Genomic DNA, 17,416 nt, shown 5'->3' with positions numbered 1-17,416 from the left:
AGGAAGGAAAGCTTTTGCTTCCCTGGCCACAGCGTGTTAGAGCAACCCACCGCCTTTGCCTTCCTGGGCGTCGGGCCATTTTGCTAGGAACAGCGCGATTTTAGAGTGAGCCTGATGGTACGGAACTGATAGATTACATGGCCAGCCCTGAGACTAACTGACAACCTACTCATGTCCTCTGGATGAACTTTGCTCATTATAATCTCACTACAGTGCCAAAATACACCTCCATCCCCAAGGCTACCCGCCTCCAAGGTGCAACTACCTCTCACTGAGCACACGCTCTGAATTTCCCTGAGCAAAAACAAAAGCCAGGAAAATGTATACCAGTCACAACAAAGGCGCATATGACTTGAGTCGCTCACTACCTAAAAGCAGGAACATAGTAAAAAAAGGGCTCAAGAGAGGAAAATGTTGGGGAAGACACCACCACAGACAAGTAGGGAGGACGTCGCTGACTCCTGGCATCAGCCGAAGGCTGCCGTGCTGAACCTCTCTTCCCCCCTACAGGGATGCCTACAGGGTGAGGTCTGAACCCTCAGTTACAGCGAGTGCTTCCCTGGGAAACCTAACATTCTCTATAGAGTTGTTCCACAAGTTAACGTATATGTAGCTGGTTGTGTTAGTCATATTCTTGGTATTTGCACGTGCTTTGCAGACAGAGTCTTCATCAGCGGCAATCCAAAAGAACCTGTGCTCGTGTTGCTCCAATAAACTACACCAGTCATTTACTAGACTGAAAGTGTATTACACGATATGTGCATCCATGATCACGATCATTTAGTCTATTGAATACAACTGGATTTATAGTTCCAAACAGGGCATCGCTCAGAATCCAAACCCAGCCACCCCCAGCCCCTCTGATATCTGAGGACAAGTTGGAACGCAAGGGGGTTTAGGTCCTGCCAAACTTCCTTATCCTTTAACACAACATGCTTTACTAAACGTCCGCTACAGTGGAGCAAATTACTAATGTTCCGGCAGATTCTATCACCTCAGCGCTACAGGAGGTCACATCCTTATCAGCAGGGGTAGTTCAGAACCATGAGGGGTTAGACTGCATAGTAGCATCCCATGGAGCAGTAGGTACACGGCTGCGTTGGAGCTGCTTGCTTCTACGTAGGTGAAAATCAGGTGATCGCCAGTGATGCTGTTATCTCAAATCCTTCGTGCCCCATGCTGGCTGCCCAGTGGGCAGCTGAGCACCACACAGCTGCTCTCTCACTCCGTCCTTGCACCGGGAGTGGGGAGAGAGCTGGAGGGGCCAAAGTGAGCAAAGTCATGCATTGAGGTAGCGCCCAAAGAGAGCGGGCTGGCTTCTGCTGGGATGTCAGCCATTGCTGTGATGAGCACTGAGCCTGGGCCAGGGAAGGCGCTGCAGCTGACATGCGAGAAAACGGAGGGATCAGAAGTAGCCAGTGTGGGTTTCTGAAGGGCTGGTCCTGGGTCTTTGTGCCTAAAGGCAGGACTCCGCAGAACCACCAGCAGGGGACAGGTATCAAGTCAGGGATTACTTGAACAAACTCAGCCACCATAAACAGAAATGGAGGTGGGTGCTCTGACCAGCTCCCCAAACACAAGTAGCGGTATGCCATGACACCCCAGGATCGCAACCCTATGGTTGTGGAGTCTTTTCTGCGCATGAGTTTGGCGAGCCAGGCAGGAGGACTCTGTTCGGCTGCAGGATCGACTGTGGAGCAGACCTCCTAGGCGCGCCCCGAGCCCCTTTTTCTCTCTCAGAGGAGCTCCTCTCCCAGCCACTCACTGCAGGGATACAGGAAGTTCCTGTGGTTGCGGGCAAACGGTACACCTTAATTAAGGTAAGCCAATTGGCCGGGGAGGTCGATAAGCCACATAGAGATGTCTAGCGTGCAACACGAACCCTGAAGGCGTCCTGGGAGGTGGCCGGTAGAGTGGCCAAACGGAGGTGGCCGATAGAGCGGCCAAAAGGGGTTTAGAGTAGAAGCTGCCATACCCTGGTTCTAGGAACCACAAGGAACATCCTGAAGATCATAGAAGAGACGGGAGGAGGGTAGGCGAGCTTTAATGGTAACTGGCATAATGTTTGCAGCTGCTGGGGAATAATTCTAATTGGAATAATAACTGTATGTTGTTGTATATGTAAAGGCCCGGGCATTTTTGTTAAGGTGTTCTTTTAAACATATGTTAATATGTGAATATGTAAATATAATATAAGAACTGCCATTGAGGTGTATGCCTAAGGGAACGAAATTTGCCCAGGCATATTATCTGCTCGTCGGGTTTAAATGTCCTCAGTGTAATTGTCTACAGGCAGTTAATTTACAGTGGTCTGATTTTACTTGTGTATCTCTATATATTGTGGATTTTGGAGGGATTGGGATTGACTAGTAAAGAGCTCCTAGGAAAATGGTGCAATATTAACTGCTATAGATTAGAATGGGAAAAGGTCAAAGCAAAGAAATCCCGCGGAAAAGCCCCCTAGAATGTATACTAACACATTGGAGGGATATAATGGGAAGAGGGGGGACAGAGAGTAAAAGAACTGTTATCAAATATTGTAATCAGTGGTGGCCACTTTATAAACTAGAGGATGGAGAGGAGTGGCCCCACGATGGAACTATTAATCATAACACCGTATTACGGTCAATATGTCCTTTATTACAGTCAATAAAGTCCTTTGAGGAGAGAAGGAAAATAAGATGAAATGTAGTATACAGATATGTTGTTTCAGCATCTTAGAGAGAAAAGGAGCGGAGTTAATTGGCCCTTGACTGAGCCTTTGGTGTTGGCATTAGAAAAGTACAGGCTGGAGAAAGATAAAGGAAGTGATAAAAGGGTTGTTGAAGGTGTTAAAGGTGTTTAAAGTTGAATGAGCAGGGAAAGAGGATGTAGGAATTTTAGAAGCTCTGTCTCAGCCCCAGGCTGAGATCTCAAAATCACAGGTGTTAGCCCTCTGGGGCAAAGGGATCATGATGGGTCCCAGAGAGAGTTGTTATGGAAACAGAAAAGCAGTTAACTCTTAAAACAACCTGAGTTCATGTGCAAGCTCAGATTGCCAATGGGACCGCTCAGGGAACTGTTGACAATTGCATTCCCCTGACCGACCCCACTGCGACCCTAATCATCCCGAAAATTATGAAGTTAAGTTAATACTCGAATCTGTTTGAATTGGGAATTGAGAATATGCTTCCAACAAGGTCCAAAAGAAACCCCTATGGAATTTTTGGACCAACTTTGAAATGTAATGGAAAAAAAAATAAATGAAAAATATTCGGACCCAGATCTCTCGGATTCAGAGAACAAACTGACTAGCCTTTTCCTAGGGTAATCAGCCCCTGATTTTGGCAGAAATAACGGGGACCTGGGGAATCTACCCTAACGGATCCTCCACTGGTTATAATGAAGATAGGGGAGAAACGGAAGTGAACTTTCTTATTGGTATGGGGGCAACATATTCAGTTCTAAATCAAGCATTAATGGCTTTAGGGAATGATTATGTTAGGGTAAAAGGTGCAACCGATCGACCTGAAAAGGCTTATTTTTGTCAACCTTTGAAGTACAAGTTAGGGAAACAATGGGGCATACACAGATTTTTATATATGCCTAACTCCCCAAGGGCACTCTTAGGTAGAGATTTATTAGAGCAATTAGGAGCAGTAATAAAATTTGAAAAAGGGGAGATTACTCTGGAGGTAAAGGATCAACAATATATACGGGTAATGAGTTTAGCCCTAGTCAACCTGCCAATGGAAGGACAAGTTAATGAAGAAGTCGTAAACCAGGTATACCCAGGCGTATGGGCTACTGATGAACCTGGGAGAGCTAAAAATGCCCCACGTGTTGAGATTCGGCTCAAGGAGGGAAAGCAGCCAGTGAGGATCGAGCAGTACGCTCTAAAGCAGGAAGATAGGGAAGGAATTCGACCAATAATAAAAGTGTAAGTAGGATTGTTGAGGGAATGTGAATCCAATTTTAATACCCCTATATTACCTGTCCACAAGCCGGATGAGTCATATAGGGTGGTCCAGGATCTACGGGCAATAAATAACTGTATTAACACCAGAACTAGCCTGGTTTACAGTTTTTGACTTAAAGGATGCCTTCTTTTGCCTCCCTCTCCATGAAGCCAGCCAGAAAAGATTTGCATTTGAATGGGAAAACCCCAAGAGTGGGCGTAGGACCCAACTCACCTGGACGGTGTTACTCCAAGGCTTCAAGAATAGCCCCACAATAGTTGGAAATCGGTTAGCGAAAGATCTTGAATCCTGGGAGGCCCCACCAGGAGAAGGGAAATTGCTGCAATATGTTGATGATATTCTGACTGCTACTAGAACAAGGAACACCTGCCTGACTTGGGCGGTGAATCTGCCAGACTTTCTCGGACTCCAAGGGTACAGGGTATCTAAGAAAAAGGCCCGAGTAGTACAAGAACAGGTAACCTATTTGGGATATGAAATCAGTGCTGGGGAAAGGACCTTGAGACAGGCTCGAAAAGAGGCAATATTCCAAACTCCAAGACCACAAACAGTGAAGGAACTATGGACCTTTTTGGGTATGAGCGGGTGGTGCCATCTATGGATTTAGAATTACGGACTGCTTGTTAAACCCCTGTATGCACTCACGACTACTGAACAGAAATGCCTTCAATGGAACAAGGAAGCAATACAAGCTTTCAAGCTACTGAAGAAGGCCCTGACGTCAGCTCCAACTTTGGGACTCCCAGATGTGAGTACGCCATTTTACCTTTTTTCCCACGAGAAGCAGGGGATTGCCCTGGGAATATTAGCACAAGACCTGGGCCCATACCGTAGGGCAGTTGCTTATTTCTCCAAACGATTGGACACAACTGCAAAGGGATGGTCTGGATGTTTGTGAGCGGTTGCGGCCATAGTACTAAACATCCAGGAGGCCGAAAAATTTACCTTGGGCCAGAAAATAACCGTGTTAGCATCCCATACGGTATCTGCAGTACTGGAAGCAGAAGGTGGACATTAGCTCTCCCCACAAAGAGTTTTGAAATATCAGGCTACAGTGGTGGAACAGGATGATGTGGAAATTGTAGTCACCAACATTGTCAATCCAGCTTCTTTTCTCAGTGGGAACACAAGGGACCCAGTGCATCACAACTGTCTGGAAACCATCAAAGCAGTATATTCGTGCCGTCCAGATCTGAAAGACAATCCTATGGAAGACACAGAAAACTGGTTCACTTATGGGAGCAGCTAAGTCGTAAGTGGCAAACGACACAATGGTTATGCAGCTACCACTTGTAAAGAGGCAGTAGAATCCGGGCCTTTACCTGCGAACACCCCTGCACAAAAGGTGGAAATAATTGATCTGACCCGAGCCTTGGAATTGGCCCAAGACAAAATCAAAAACATCTATACAGACTCAAAATATGCCTTTGGGGTTGTACATGCGTATTGAGTGATCTGGAAGGAGAGGGGATTACTGAATTTGCATGGCAAAAATATCAAGCATGCAAAAGTAATCTTGAAGTTGTTGGAAGCACTTCAACTCCCTGAGAAAGTGGCAATCGTGCACATCAGAGCACACCAAAAAGCAAACTCAGAATTGGAAAAAGGAAATGAGCTGGCAGATGTAGTGGGTTTACGTGGCAAGGTTTTGGTAGCAGGGAGCCATAGGGGTGGTTTCTGTGAGAAAGATCTAGAAGCTGCCCCATGTTCGGGAAGGGCCCCATTGTTTTCCAGATCCGAGCCAATAAGTGATGTTGTTTTGCGCCTCTGTGAGAGCATATTTAAGACAGGGAAAAAACGCTGCGCCACACAGCAGCCGGGAGAGTCAAGGGAGTGAGAGAACAGCCTTGCACGTGCCAAGGTCAGTGTAGAGGGAGGGGGAGAGGTGCTCCAGGCGCCGGAGCAGAAGTCCCCTGCGGCCTGTGGTGAGGAGCATGGTGAAGCAGGATGTCCCCCTGCAGCCCATGGAGTACCACGGTGGAGCAGGGTTCCACGCTGCAGCCCGTGGAGGAGACCACGGTGGAGCAGGTGGCCCTGCACCGACGGAGGCTGCCGCCTGTGGAAGACCCCTGCCGGAGCAGATTCCAGGCCGGACCTGTAGCCCGTGGAGAGGAGCCCACGCAGGAGCAGGTGACCCAGCAGGAGCTGCTGCCTGTAGGGGAGCCAGGTTGGAGCAGTTTTCTCCTGAGGGATGGACCCCGTGGTACGGACCCATATCTGGAGCAGTTCTGAAAGAGCTGCTGCCTGTGGGAAGCCCACGCCGGATCAGTTCATCAAGGACTGCATCCCGTGGGTGGGACCCCACAGCACAGGGGACGAGAGTGACCGAGAAGGAGCGGCAGAGAAGAAGTGCTGTAGACTGACCATAACCCCCATTCCCCCGTTCCCCTGTGCCGCTCGGGGGGAGGAGGTGGAAGAGGGTGGATGGGGGGGAAGGTGCTTTTGGTTTGCTTTTTCCTTTGTTTTCTCACTTCTCTCGCTTGTTAGTAATAGGCAATAAATCTTACTATCTCCTTATGCCGAGTCTGTTTTGCCCGTTACAATAATTACTGCGTGATTTTCTCGTCCTTATCTCAATCCTTGAGCCATTTTCACATGTTTTCTCCCCATTCCTCTTTGAGGAGGGGGAGTGAGAGAGCGGCTGTGGTGGAGCTCGGCTGCCCACTCGAGCTGAACCACGACAGCAGACAGAGAGGCAAAACATGCAGCCAAAAGGGAGGTAAAAACAGAAGGGGCCCTGATCCCCAGTGGGCAAATCTCCCTAGAAGGTAAGCCCAAATATACCAAGGAAGATCAGAAATTAATTACTGATCTAGCAGGTTCCTATAACGAGGAAGGGTGGGCTCTTACCCCAAGGGAAAATGATTATTCCCTCTTATATGATATGGCCCTTGATAAGAGAGGAACATAGAAAGAGGCACTGGGGGACTGAAGCCTTATATAAACATTGGATCAGAGAAATTGTAGCAAGGAACCACTGCGAGACAACTGACTCAGCAGTGTGACCTTTGCCTCCAGACTAATCCCCAAAATACTCCAAAATTAGGGATAGGCCAAATTGGAAAAGGTAACGGGCCTGGACAACAATGGCAGATTGAGTTTTTGGAACTCCCAAGAAAAGGGGGGTACCGATACATGCTGGTATTAACTGACACCTTTTCAGGTTGGCCAGAGGCGTTTCCTACCAGAACAGCCAAGGCTAGGGAGGTGGTAAGAATACTAATACAGGAAATAATACCACGTTTTGGGGTACCAGCTACTATATCCTCTGACAGGGGACCGCCTTTTATTTCAAGAATAGTGCAACAAATCAGCCGCCATCTAGGTATAGATTGACAACTTCATACCCCATATCGCCCTCAGTCAAGTGGCCAGGTAGAAAAGACGAACCACTTGATCAAACAACAGACTGTAAAGTTGGGACAGGAAGCGAATCTGGCCTGGCCTCAGTCTCTTCCTTTGGCTCTCTTATGCATACGAACAAGGCCAAGAGCAAAGGAGGGACTGAGCCCTTTTGAAATCCTGTATGGACAACCCTATGGAATACAGAAGGGGATGTCCGCACAAGCAGGAGACAAAATTATGACATCCTATATGGTGGCATTAGGGAAACAATTAGACAAAATTGGAAAATATGTAGCTGGAACCCGGAGTAGCATTTTGGATAGACCTATACACAATGTACAACCTGGAGATTATACATCTATGTATGTAAAGTCTCTTGCAGAAATAAACTTTGGAACCCCAGTGGGAAGGACCCTTTCAGGTGCTGCTTACATCATACACCGCAGTAAAAATTAAAGAACAACCTGCTTGGATTCACCACATGAGAATCAAGAAGTCAACGCAAGGTCCATGGACACTTGAAACGATGGGACCCAATAAGTTGAAATTGAAAAGGCAACACGTATGGACTTTGGACATTGCTTGTAACTATTGTATCAGCTCAAGCATGGAAGGAAAACTCGAATGTAAACATACCTGAAAGAGTCGCCCGATCTTTAAATTTATCTGACTGTTGGATATGTACTGCACTTCCGAGGGGCAATATGGAAATCCCGCTATATGGGATACCCTCCAGAAATTGGAACAATGCATTATATAGACTAATCAGACGTGGTCCGCTCAATGTTGGGGAGTGGAAAGGGTAAATTATACCCTCCCTGAGGGACCGAAATTTGCTTTACAAGCACGGGAAACGTTACTGTTAAAAGTCGGTGTATGGGGGTCAATGATGGCAGTGAACAAAAGATCTTGCGTGATCTGGGGCTTAGTTTTGGTCGGGAACCTGACTGTTCAAAACCGGGAAATGCAGGGGGATATAATCTAGCCAATTTAAGGTCATTTTGTAATATTACTATCCAAGTAGCATACGACCCTGATAAGGAGTCTGGAGTGGATGGATCTTTGGAAAGTGGGTGAAAATTAGGTATAGGGTATTGGTGGCTATGTGGTGATGGGAGGGCAAGGAAGAATTTACCACCTAATTGGAAGTGTTATATATGGAGTGGTAATTCATGTCAAGAAAATGGTTGATATTAATAAAGAAGGGGAAGATTTGGGAGGGTGGCCATGGGGGTTGGAAAGCCCCACACTAGACACTAACACCACCCTAACACTAGACTCTTCTCGATGAGGCCATCAGGAATGTAAAAGAGTTTAGAGGGAACAGAGAAGGGTGATTCAGGAGACTGCATGCAGTCTCGGGTTTCTTGTTCTCCAGCCATTGAGGCATGGAAGTTTCTGGGTGTTTACTGTTACTGTTATTTGCAAAGTTGTTTGACCAATGAAAAGTTGTTTTGAAAAGAACTGCTGTGGAGAGAAGGGTATAGGAGGGGAGCCTGCCCTCAAGATAAAAAAAAAAAAAAAAAAAAAGGAAGGCAACACGATGTGACGAAGTTATGTCATCAATAAAGAAGCAGAAAGAAGGAATGAAAAGGAGCAGGTTGGCAGAATGGAGACCAGGACAAGAACAGGCACTTTTCTCAGCCGTTCTTCTTGCCATCTCAGGAGTCGGGAGCACTTGGAACAGTCCTTCCCACTCACGTTGCAGCTTCGATTCTTTCCACATTTGCATCAAAACACAGTCTCCTGCTCCGAATGGATGGATCAGGACTTCCAACGCCTCCAACATTACATGCTGTCGCAGTAGGAGATATCCGTGTGCTGACTCTAAGGAACGGGATGGGGCACAGAGTGGAGTGGAGACACCACGGACAGGCTCTGTGACGAGAGGGGGACCTGATGCTCTTGTGCGCACTGTGACCGATAAGCTGCATGATCGCTACCCTGAGCTAATGGCCTGTCATGTTTTTGAGAAAGCGTTGTACTCTAGTGAGAGAACTGGTGTTTCTCTACAAGCAGCAATCCCCATGCTTTTGCTTCAGCTTTGAATATTGAAAGAACAATATGATCAAGCAAGTAACCGAAACTTTTTCAGCTGGAAGTAGCTCAACCTTTCTTTTACACAGGAAGAAAAATCTAGGCGCATAACAGATTACACACCAAAAACAAAAACATGTAAATAAACAATGTAATAATATCACTCGCAGAAAAAAGAAAAAAAAAAACAAAAAACAAAAAACAAAAAACAAAAAACAACACGGACAGGCGGCGACTCCCCTTCTCCTGTGGGGCAAGACATTAAGCGGTGTCCATCTGTCCCTGCATGGGAAATGGATGCTGGAAGTGGGCTTCTCACTATCGCTGCTTTGGGTAGTTGTGGAGTAATTGCCTTAACCGTTCCCTCATTAATGGAAATGGTTAACCCAACGAAAGTTAGAACAAATGATGGGGATTCTCCCCTCTGAACACAGGCCAAGAGAGCTGGAGTTGTTCATCACGGAGAAGAAAAAGCTCCAGGGAGAGCTAATTGCCGCCTTTCAGTGCCTAAAGGTGGCTTATAAAAAAAGTTGGAGAGCAACTTTTTGCTCAGACAGATAATGACAGGGCAAGGAAGTTTCCAAACTAAAAGAGAAAGAGGGGAGTTAGATTAGATGTTATGAGACCAGGGGAAAGGATAGAGGAAGACAGACACTGAGAAGGGCAGAGGAATCAAAAAAGATCAAGAGACGAGTGGGACAGAGGAAGGAGTAACAGTGGTAGCTGGACAGAGGAATTGCAGGGAACGCTACTGCAGGCGTGCAGTACTGGGTGCTGCAGTATCAGTGCTTTTATCATTGATGGGCAGTACCAGTTGTGGTTGCAGTGCAAGCAGTTGTCACAAAGTCTCAGGAGAGCATAGAAGCACAAGAGGAGCGTGGGGCATAATGGCTTTCTCAGGGTTGCAGAGTAGAGTGCAATGGTCCTAAATGGGTGAGTGCGGTAACATGGCTACCCAGCAGACACCCAGATGCCCGGATAGGTCCTGTGTGCCACTATGTTGGCTCCTGAGTACCACGCACACGCCAGCAGTCAACAAAGCATGCAGAGGCAAGTTAGCAGCAAGAAACGGATGCACAGGAGAGAATGTCCCTGTGCAGGCTGCACCCATCCCACTCCCTGCCCTGCCAGCATTTGCAGTGTGGCACCATTCCACTCCCTCCCCATGCACCTTGACACTCCAACCACCCTGACCTATGGAGGGCTTCACTGAGCCCTGGCTGCAGCATGCACACGTGAGTTCCTTTGTTCCAGTACGCAAAAGGCAGCATTTATTCAGAGCTTCTTTTAAACTTCAAGGTAGTATTGCATCTGGATGACGGGTTTGGAGGGATTACATTTCACAGAAAACCCATGAGAAATAAATGTCTGGTGGACAGAGGTAACAAAATTCACACCGTATACAGTTGCGCTATTTATCTACAGTTGTCAAAAATACAAGGAAATTAGATAAAAAAGGTTGCTTGGTCAAAACATTAATGAAATATACGTTCCAAATGCATAGGAATCACAGAGTGATCAAACAAAGACAGTAAGTGTCTTAAAGCTTTAGAGCTTTCAAGAGCTGCTGTGGTCACATGACTAAAGGAAAGCTACCGAGTTTGTTCACCAAGACAGGTGTTCAGATTAAAGACAGGGAAAAAAAATTACACTCTACCACCAGGCATCTTTGCTGGAGGGGAGCAAGGGCATGAACAGAACGCAGCAGATATTTCAACTTTTCCTTATGGTATCTGTATGTTTTAAAGAAACCTCTCTGGCAAAAGCAAGGTCAGTTTGCAGATACTATCTAAGGAAACAGTAAGAGACAGCAACAAATAATGCGTGTCACGGATGGGATCACTTCATATTCATTGTACTGCACAATGACCAAGAACAATGATCTCAGAGCTGAAAAGCAAATCTCTTTCCCCAAAGAGTACCCTGAAGCCTGAACGTCTTCAATAAACATTTTATTGATGAGTTTTCTCAATGTCCTCGGTATTTCTCTGAGGGAGAGGTAGGCTCTCATGGGGCTACTTCATGCTCCCGTGCTCTGAGAAGTCAGAAACAACATGATTGTCCCCTGTCAATAACCACTTTGTAGTTCAGAGTCCTTCAATTCCCATTGGTTCGCGTGCATGGATACGAGAAGTACTAATTCCAACTTCATCACCTGTAGAAAACACACAAGGTAAAGGTAGTTGATCCTCAGAAGATATTCAACTTTGTACTATATAGCCCTGCATCTTTATGTAGAAGCAGTCATTCACCTCCCTTCCTTCACTCCTCCCCAAGTGTCAGAAGTTATTTTTACCTGTTCTGATCAGAGGAGCTTTATTCTAAATTGGAATGTTTATACTTCTGTCAGTTTCAGCTTCACTTTTAGAGAGAAAGAAGCCAGAAAGCTACGTGTGTCTTACATACATCGTACATTTGTTTGAGGGTTTACCTTTTGAACAATAAGAACTAAATTAGTCAGGATTCAATTCTTATATCCTTTTTTGTTTTTCTTTTTCCTCTTCTTAAACAGACTATTGTGTGATCTTATAAAACCCTAAACACAATTTTTTAACACACAGAGCACTGCATGTTCAAGCCTGCTACAGCGATTTCTAGTAGTTTCTACCTCAGGAATTAATGTTTCCCTTGTCTTCTGCACTTCCTAGTATGTGCACCTGTTTACTTAGGTAACTGATACTCAGTTTTGTTCCAGTCTTTCCTTCCTCCCACACTGCTGAGGGAGCAAACGGCTTTGTGGTGCTTAGCTGCCTGCACACCACAGGCACATACAGAGTACAAATCTCTATCCATCAGAGAATCGGTTACTGGCATTCCAAGCACTGTCCACATGCTGGAGGAAGAACTCCACTGTTTTCTCTGAAAAAGAGGCAGAGAAGAAAATAGGATACAGTACAGAGTGATCATGCAGTCCAATAGGCACAGCCTCATACCGTGAAGAGATACAAGAACAGAACTTTCACCTGCAACATTATCAGACAGTATTTAACAGCCTGGATTAAAGCATGTTCATACACACCTTCTTTGTAATATGTTTATCACATAGACACAACTGTAAATATTACAAGAAGCTTGCAAAGACAAGAAGTGAAAAGATGTCTAATTCTTACTACAGCCTAGACCTCGCAAACAGGGATAGTTGTATGACTGGGAAGAAGTGACAGCAGCCCCGAGCTACATTTTGCAGTCAGACAGTTAAACTACATGTTCAGCTCTACATTATCTCAATGGATACATGGAACTGTTCTATAAAGAACATGGAAAGTCCTATCATAATGGAATTAATGGAAATTAATAGAAAGTCCTATATTAAGTTTATACTGAAAATAGTATTTGGGAAAGAGAATGCCGAAACACCACATGAAGTCAGCTAACTAACCCAGTTCAACACAGAACATGTGAGACTGGAGCAACCTCAAGCAGAGTTGTACGAGCCTTAGTACTCTGGAGGATGCCTTTCTCTGTAAGGCTGTAAGCTGCAAGTCAGTTGCCCAGAGCAACAGGACGAATGCTAAAGATGAACTCTATCTCCAGTACACACCCAAGTAAATCACTAGTGCACCAGGTAGTGGCTTACAGTATCAAATGCATGCCTTTCGGTGCTACTCGTTTAATTTCTGCAGAAGGTACAGAAACAGATGCCTGCTTGAATCTCACACTGATGAGCCACAAATCAAAATGACCTTACTGTAGCTGACTCTCAGAAGTTTTAGCCTTGTATGGAGAGTCATCCTTTGGCTGGGAGCAGTTCTAGCTACGTTTTGAAGTGGCAGAGTGTTCAAACCTCATGCAGAGGAGTGGAAGAAGCACAGAGTGGCGCATAGAAACAGAAGTTCGCGGCATCAAAGGAGCAAGAAACTGGGAACTGAGATACATGCAGCTTTTACGCTACAGATGCGGAACTGGGAAATAAAGGACTGGGAGAGATGGAGAAAAACACTTGTGGTCCTTGTTTGCAAGGCTTAAAAGCAACCTGGGAAGACAAAATGTATATAGTCTGATCTTTCCTACAGTACATATTCCCTCTATAGAAGCTCACCTCTTCCTCCTTCAGAGGCCTAAAGACGTCTCCAGGATTCAGGAGATGTTTCTGCAAAACTGTCTGATGTGGTAAGTCTGTACAATACAGGAACATAAAGCAATCTGCCTGACAAGAGCATGCGTTGACTTGTCGTTGGCCAGTTGCTCAAACACATGCCCTCACCTCCTGGAATAAGGGCACACAACATGTTTTCCTTGAATTAAACACAACTACAGATAGATTTAGCTCATAGGGTTCCAGCTGATTATGCTCACTACAGAACCAAGATAAGAGAAACTACTGCAATGTAAGTAGTTATGCTAATAACAAGATCCCACAGTGAAACCAAAGCAGAAGCTTAAGGGAACAGATTGGTCACAAACCATTCTCCGTGACGGTAACATCCAGGTGAGAACTTCCATACTTGTGGATATGTTCGACACCCTCTTGTACACTGTCCACAACCTCAATGCAGCTCTCCAGATCTCCATGTTCGTCATGGAGAGATTTCACTTCTGAGGGGTTGAATGTCAAGTAAGAGGCAAACTTTGGGCCAGCATGAATCTTCACCTGCAATACCAGAAGTATTTTGTGCTGTAGATTGTACCAATGCGTAACAGGCAAAAAGTGCAGCTTGTTGTTCTGGGTATAGCTAGGATAGAGTTAATTTTTTTCATAGCAGTCCCTATACTGCTACATTTTGGATTTTTGCCTTAAACAAACCACTGTTTTGGCTGTTGCTAAACAGTGCTCACACAATTCCAAGGCTTTCTCTTCTCCCCCCACAGTGAGAAGGCCGAGGGTCTGCTAAAAGTTAGGAGAGCACATAACCACAACCGATTCAAACTTAACCAAAGGGATAGCCTATGCCATATAATGTCAAAGTCAGCAATATAAAATGAGGGGAGGGGAGTTTCGAGGAAGGCAGATATTTCCAGGTTTGCAAGTCTCCCCTACAAAAGACCTTACCTGTTTTTATCCTTTTCTTTTGTAAACTGACACCCGCTCTCTCCAAAGTGTATGTTTCAGACACAAAAGAGTTACTGGGCCCAAAACAAGGCAAGGACTTTCAGTTATTTTACGATCCTGATGAAGAAGATCTAATGCATCGTCAATCTCTGAATTTAATCGTAGCAGCTAAGACACCTTAACAATGAGAGGGAGGAGTGGAGGAGCAGGTGCCGATCTCTTCTCTCAGGTGACAGCGACAGGACCCAAGGGAATGGCATAGAGCTGTGACAGGGGAGGGTCAGGCTGGATGTTAGGGAAAGGTTCTGCACCAAGAGGTGGCAGGGCACTGGAACAGGCTCCCAGGACAGTGGTCACAGCACTGAGCCTGCTGGAATTCAAGAAGTGTTTGGGCAACGCTCCAAGATGCATGGTCTGATTTCTGGGTGGTCCTGTGTGGAGCTAGGGGTTGAACTTGGTAGTCCTCATGGGTCCTTTGCAACTCAGGGTATTCTATGAAAAAAAAAAAAACACAAAACAAAACACAACCAAACCAGACATTAAAAAAAAAAAAAAGACAAAAAGAAAACACAAGCGAGTGAGGACTTGCTCCTGACTAGCTATCTGGCAAGCTTCTCTTAATATGACTTTAACATTATCAGAACATGACCTATTTTACCATGTTTTCCTGCATCAATCACTGCTTGTATACACTATTTGCCAAATGGAAATGCTATGTGAAAAATCCATGTTTTGAGTGTAATTTAAGTACTTCACAAATATTTCTCTCGTGATGCATCTCTGCTACAAAACATTATGCATGTCAAAGCAATTATGTAGGACAGTGGCCTTTGTTCCTGTGGAACAGTGGGAGGGGGAAATAATGGGCGGGAAAATGGGTGGGAATAAAGGCAAGTGAGACAAAATGTTCAAAATATGTGGATGAAGCAGATTAGAGGAGGAGAAACATAAAATGGGAAACGACTGAGGTAAGAAGGTAAGTTAATAGATTTAATCAGAATAGTATTTGGGTCCGGGAGGTTGCCAGCCAGGAAGTCAGAATTAAGAGTAGTAGAGAAAGGGTTGGGGAAATGCTCTTCCAAGGCAGAGAATGATTTTTTTCTATGTAAAAGGAAGTAGTTGTATCCCAGCAATGGCATGCAGCCACCCCAAAGAAGCTGCTTGCAGATCGTTTCTATGGAAAAGCTTGGGGTTGCATGGAGAAGCCAAGAAAGCTCTCCGAAAAGAGTACAAAGGTGTACAAAGAGACATGTGGGTAACGTAAGTGTTATGTTATCATAAAACTACATAGGGCTATGTCAGCAAGACCAAGGGCTCCTAAAATGAACAACAAGTAAATAAAACAAAACAAAAGCCAACACAAGTATAAATGACTAACCTGTTCTACTCTCAACGTGTCTATGATCTGATCAAACAACGGGGTTCTCAGCAGGTCTCAGTGAATTAGGAGTGTTTCCCGAGCATCACAGGCAGCAGTATATTCACACTTCGAGCCTCTGACTGAGGTTTAAGAGTAAACAATTGGTTACGTAACATTTATGACAAAGAATTTGAAGAGCATGTGAATTATTATTACGTATGGTTATAATAATATATTAATATATATTAATATAATATAATAATAATATATTAATATAATAATAATAATAATATTATAACCATACCACATATTCCAAATGTGTAGTTCAGTTACACTCATGGTATCCAAGTCACCCTCTCACAGCTTACTTATTCATGTGGCCTTCTCCACGCTGGCATCTGTGTCCACATACACATGACAGATCCATTCACCGTGTCCCATCACTGGAATTCCCTTAGCAGCTTTCTGGATATTCCTGACTAGCTGGGATGACCCATGTGGAATGATTAGATCTACCAGCTTCTCCAAATGGCAGACATCTTCCACTTCCTTGCTTGTATTCACACGTGAAAGTTGTGACACAAACAGTCAATGGCCTGAATTCTCAAGCTCTGCCTGTGCTTTTTCTACATGCTACAGCACAAAAGTTGTTGCTTTAATTCTAGACACTTACTACTTGCACTGCATCTTTGACTCCATGAATGGAGAGTGCTTCTTGAGTCAGATGATGAAGGATTTGATTGCTGTATGCTGCCTCTTTCCCTCCTTTTATTAGCAAGCCATTTCCGCTAGCTATGGCCAAAGAAGACACCTGTCAGAAGGGAATTAAAACAACAACAACAACAACAACAACAACAACAAAGTGATCTGACTCCTCTGGGAGAATAACATCTGCAAAATAGAGTAAGAACAGGATTTTGCATTCTGCTGACTTACTCAATATTAATATACAGCACCAAGAATTTTTTCCGAGTCAGAACGTGTAACTCCAGAAATGAAGTATCTTAACGTTTCAGGAACAAACTTGAGCTTCAGGGTACTACTGGCAAAGGGAGACTGCAGTAAGTCAAAGGAAACCCTGAACATAGGCTCTGGCACAAATTCGCTAGCTGTATAAAACTATTTCAGATGCAAGAACTCTTATCCCTAATCATTCTGGCTGGAAGTAGCTAATGAGCTCTTCCTACGACGAACATTTTACTTGTGCTCTCTTATACAGAAGCCTTTTGTTTTATCACGCTGATTTTACGTTTATAACCAGAAGGTGTCCTTGCCTATGGCAGGGGGGAGTAGATGACCTTCAAGTTCCCTTCCAGCACAAATCATTCTATGATTCTATGACACCTCCCACTAGACCAGATTGCTCAAAGCCCCATCCAACTTGGCCTTAAATACTTCCAGGGATGGGGCATTCACAACTTCCCCAAGCAGCCTGTTCCAGTGCCTCACCACCCATAGTAAACAATTTCTTCCTTTATTCTAATCTACATCTACCCTTTTAGTTTAAAGCCATTACTCCTTGTCCTGTCATTACACTCCCTGACAAAAAGTCCCTCCCCAGCTTACCCGAAGCCTGCTTCAGGTACTAGAGGGCCACTATAAGGTCTCCTCAGAGCCCCCTCTTCTCTAGGCTAAGCAACCCCAGTTCTCTCAGCCTGTCTTCATAGGAGAGGTCCTCCAGCCCTCATCAACTTCGTGGCCCTGCTCTGGACCTGCTCTAACACA

At 45.0% G+C, this 17,416-nt stretch overlaps 1 pseudogene across 1 annotated transcript; it reads right to left on the bottom strand.

The window, feature by feature from the left end:
- Positions 1 to 11,867: 11,867 nt before the first annotated feature.
- Positions 11,868 to 17,300, bottom strand: LOC311426816 (delta-1-pyrroline-5-carboxylate synthase-like; annotated as a pseudogene). The gene is made up of 5 exons: positions 16,365 to 17,300; positions 16,060 to 16,244; positions 15,710 to 15,831; positions 13,746 to 13,932; positions 11,868 to 12,200 (listed from the first exon to the last, which is right to left on the bottom strand). The product of its transcript is annotated as a delta-1-pyrroline-5-carboxylate synthase-like (transcript).
- Positions 17,301 to 17,416: the final 116 nt, after the last annotated feature.

The sequence above is a fragment of the Aythya ferina genome (genome assembly GCF_964211825.1).
Source record: "Aythya ferina genome assembly, chromosome: Z".
Taxonomy (NCBI): domain Eukaryota; kingdom Metazoa; phylum Chordata; class Aves; order Anseriformes; family Anatidae; genus Aythya; species Aythya ferina.
Note: the sequence above shows the minus strand (reverse complement) of the source record. Positions and strands in the feature narration are given on the sequence as shown.